Raw genomic sequence first — 4,535 nt, forward strand, 5'->3', positions numbered from 1 at the left:
GATTTAGAGAGAAATTATGAGCTAGAGAAAGAGATAGGGAGCGATAGGGAGATAGAGAGATATCATGAGAAAGAGGTAGAGAGAAATCATGAGATAAAGATAGAATTAGAGATAAAGACAAATGATGAGAGAGAGAGAGATAAAAATAGAGAAAAAGAGAGAGATAGAGATAAATCATGAGAGATAGATATAGACCTAGAAAGAGAGAGAGAGATAGAAGAGAAATCATGAGATAGAGAGAGGGAAAAAGAGAGCGAGAGAAATCATGAGAAGAAGATAAAAATTGAGAGAAGTCATGAGATAGAGAGATAGAGATAGCGAAAAATCATGAGAAATAGAGATAGAGGGAAATCATGAGATAGAGATGGAGAGAGATATAGATAGAAAGATAGATAGAGATAAATGATGAGATAGAGATAGAGAGATAAAGAGAGATAAGGAGATAGAGTTAGAGAGAAATCATGAGATAGAGATAGAAATAGCGAAATCATGAGAGTGAGATAGAGATAGATAGAGAGAAATGAGCTAGAGATAGGGAGTTAAATAGAGATATATAGAGGGATGTAGAGAGAAATCAAGAGATAGAGAAAGAAAGAGATAAATAGAAACCAAGAATAGAGATAAAGAGATAGAGAGAAAGAAAGAAAGAGGGAGATATAGAGAGAAATCAATAGATAGAGATAGAAATAGAGATAGAAAGAGATAAATAGAAATAAAGAATAGAGATAGAGAGATAGATAGAGAGAAAGAGAGGGAGATAGAGAGCTGGAGAGAAAGAGAGGGAGATAGAGAGAGATACAGAGAGAGAGAGAAAGAAAGAAAGAAAGAAAGAAAGAAAGAAAGAAAGAAAGAAAGAAAGAAAGAAAGAAAGAAGGAAAGAAAGAAAGAAAGAAAGAAAGAAAGAAAGAAAGAAAGAGAATAAGAAAGAAAGAAAAAGAAAGAAAGAGAAAGAAAGAAAAGCATGATAGAGAGATGGCGATAGAAAGATAGAGAAAAAGAGATAGAGAGATGGAGAGATAGCGAGAGATAGAGAGAGAGCGAATTATAAAGAGAGATAGAGAGAGAGAAAGAGCCATAGAGAGATAGATAGAGAGACAGAGAGAGAAAGAGAGGTAGAGAGAAATAGAGAGACATATGAAACCTCTTTGGAGTGATGACAGGCGCTTCTAATAAGAAGTGCTTGTTCCTAGCTCCCTAAAGGCGTCATAACCGGATATTGACTTTAAGGCTCTAAATCTTAAAGGGGTAATCCCATAAATAACATTCTGTGATAAAAGATAAATATCTGATCGCTAGGGGTCCGACCGCTAGGACCTTAGCGTTCACGAGAATGCAGGTCCCCAAATCACCTGTGTGAATGGAGCGGTAGTTTGCAGGAGTGATCACTACTCCACTCACTGTCCCAGAGACCATGAATGCTCGGAGCGACTTGGATATCTCCTCTGTCCCCTGGACGGAAAAGGGAGCACCTCGGCTCTGCCACAGTTCAGACAGTGAACGGTAAGTATCTATAACCTATCCTGTGGATAAGTGGTGAATGTTGTTTATGGAAAAACACCTTTAATATAACTTAATTTTTATGTCTTGACTGTGTCTTTGTCTTGTGATGATGTCTTCGTGTCTTTGTGTTTTGATGTGATGTCATTTTCCTCTCTAGAAAAAGAGATTAAAAAATAATCACAATTTAGTTCAATGTTTACTACCATCCCCCAGTATACATAGAACCCAGCATACATATCACCCAAAATACTTATCACCTAGTATACATATCACCCGTTATATATATCACCCAGCATACATATCACCCAGTATACATAGCACCCAGTGTACATATCAGCCAGTGTACCTATCACCCAGTATACATATCACCCAGTATACATATCACCTAGTATAAATATCACCCAGTATACATATCACCCAGTATACATATCACCCAGCATACATATCACCCAAAATACTTATCACCTAGTATACATATCACCCGTTATATATATCACCCAGCATACATATCACCCAGTATACATAGCACCCAGTATACATATCAGCCATTGTACCTATCACCCAGTGTCCATATCACCCAGTATACATATCACCTAGTATACATATCACCCAGTATACATATCACCCAGTATACATATCACCTAGTATACATAGCACCCAGTATACATATCAGCCAGTGTACATATCACCCAGTGTACATATCACCCAGTATACATATCAACCAGTATACATATCACCCAGTATACATATCACCCACTATACATATCACCCACTATACATATCACCCAGTATACATATGTAACTACAGATATAATAAATTCTGCCCAGTCTTAATAAATTCTCCCCACCATGTTCTATTATCATAGAGAAAGTTCACATCCTAGAATCTCCTCAGCATGGGTGTATGTGAGCTCTCTAAAATAAATGTTGGTTGTATAACTTCCATACATACCTGAAGTATTCTTCCTTTCTTGGTGTGGAGGACGCAGATCTCTTTACTCAGGTCTTCGGTCTTTTGATATAGAAATGAGCAGTCCAATAGCTTATGATCTTCATTTACAAGTACATCATTGTGATGTCATGAAATGTTGAGGATCAAGTGGTTTGGGATGTCATGGAATGTTGTGGTGTCATGTGGTCTTGTGAGGTCATGGAATGTTGTGGTGTCATGTGGTCTTGTGAGGTCATGGAATGTTGTGGTATTATGTGGCCTTGTAAGGTCATGCGGTGTCAAGGATGCCAATGCTAAATATCAATAAACAAAGGTCATCCATCTTGTTGGTGGAATTGGCATTCTTTGTTATATAAGTTGTTAATGATTTGTATGGGTGCTGGCCTTAATAAACACCTTTCAATCTTTAAGAATGCATATAACATAAAGAAAAAATATGTTTATGTTTTTAAATCCTCCAGAGCCACCAGTCCAGTAGTCTTCCATTAGTCTGTGTTTACCTTTGCTGGAGAGATGACATGCTATACTGGTTTCTGCTCTAGCCAATCACTGTCAGTAGCGATCACATGCCAAACACACTTTGACCACTGCGGCCAGTGATTAGCTGGAGCCGTCATATCGGTATCAGGGGTCTAAATTTTTTTTTGGGCTGCCAGAGTACACCAGGATGTTCTTAAAGAGGCCCCCTTAGGCCATTCGCTCTCATAGGCTACAGACTAGTTCAGGCCTACAGTCTAAAAGACAGTAGGACCTTGGTGCTGGCTAGCAAGATGCAGTGACGTCATCATGCCCGCTTGTGCTGTGTTGCTGACATCACAGGCTACGGGCTAGAATAGGCTTGGAGCCTGAGCTGCTCCATTCATTGAGGAAACAGAGTTAGATGAGTATTAATTAACTTTTCTTGGGGGCGGAGTCACTTTTACTTTGTTGTGGCTTACTTAATGGGCACTATTAATGTGTGGAGGGTACTAACAGGACCCTTTTAGTAAATTGGGGGCACTAAGCGGGCACTATTACTGTGTAGGGCCAGTAAAAAGCAGTGTTAAGAGTGTAGAGGCTTTAAGGTAGCATTATTAATGTGAAGGGGCAATAAAGGGGCACTATTCACTATTAGGGTGCAGTTTTGCCGCGCGTATTTGCGTGCAGCAAAACCGCAGCGTAATACAGTACCAACATGGACAATGAGACTCCAGGGAATCTCATGTACATGCTGCAGTATTTTCCTGCACGTAAATTGACCTGTGGTGCGGCTTTTAAAATCTGCAGTATGTCAATTTATCTTGTGTTTCCACTTGCGAATTCTAGCTGCCTAGTGGAGAGTAAAATCGAAACACAAAAACACCCAGCATTTAAATCCCCCCCCCCCGCCGCGATTTTACGCTTCAAAACATAAAAACCACAATGAAAAACACATCGAGAAAACGCAATCGCATCTGGTGCGGTTTTAACCTGCGAATTTCCTGCGTATTGCTGCGGTTTTTGTTTGTATTTTCCGCTGCAAAATACTCAACGTGTGCATGTAGCCTTACTGTGCTGGGGCACAAAGAGGAGCACATTACGGTGTGTGGAACTAATACCAACCGTAATAATAGGTAGTTGGACCCTATGCCAGCGGTGGCTAGTAAGCGATGATTACCATATTTGGCACCAGTAAAAGTGGGGGCCATATCTCAGGAATGGGAGGCCGTAGAAATAAAATGAAAGCACCGTTGGAGTCCAGGAGACAGCGGTAGTAAGGTGAGACTACTGGTTCACTTTCTATGACCTAGTAACTTGTCCTCTTTAGGCTTAGTCAATAGTTAAAGACATTGTGTATTTAAGTAGACATTGACCAATCAGCAAGTCTGAGTGATTAACAAATCAAATCGTTCAATAAAACATTTATAGAGTATAGTGCTTTTCATACTATATATAGTAATACATTTGTATCATACCTCCCTGAATGGCCTTCAACAATTGTATCTTCAATCCCACAATAAAACTTTCCATACATAGTACACGACACTTACTAAGGATCGGCTCCATTTGTAAACAACTCTACCATTGGTCTGATTCAGACCATCCCCCATCGTCATGGGAACTT

At 39.5% G+C, this 4,535-nt stretch overlaps 1 long non-coding RNA gene across 1 annotated transcript; it reads right to left on the reverse strand.

The window, feature by feature from the left end:
* Positions 1-1,540: 1,540 nt before the first annotated feature.
* LOC142658624 (uncharacterized) lies at positions 1,541-2,580 on the reverse strand. Its single transcript, XR_012850133.1, has 2 exons — positions 2,453-2,580; positions 1,541-1,653 (listed from the first exon to the last, which is right to left on the reverse strand). It is a non-coding gene; the product is annotated as an uncharacterized LOC142658624 (long non-coding RNA).
* Between the last annotated feature and the right edge of the window lie 1,955 nt (positions 2,581-4,535).

The sequence above is a fragment of the Rhinoderma darwinii genome, chromosome 8 (assembly GCF_050947455.1).
Source record: "Rhinoderma darwinii isolate aRhiDar2 chromosome 8, aRhiDar2.hap1, whole genome shotgun sequence".
NCBI classification, from domain to species: domain Eukaryota; kingdom Metazoa; phylum Chordata; class Amphibia; order Anura; family Rhinodermatidae; genus Rhinoderma; species Rhinoderma darwinii.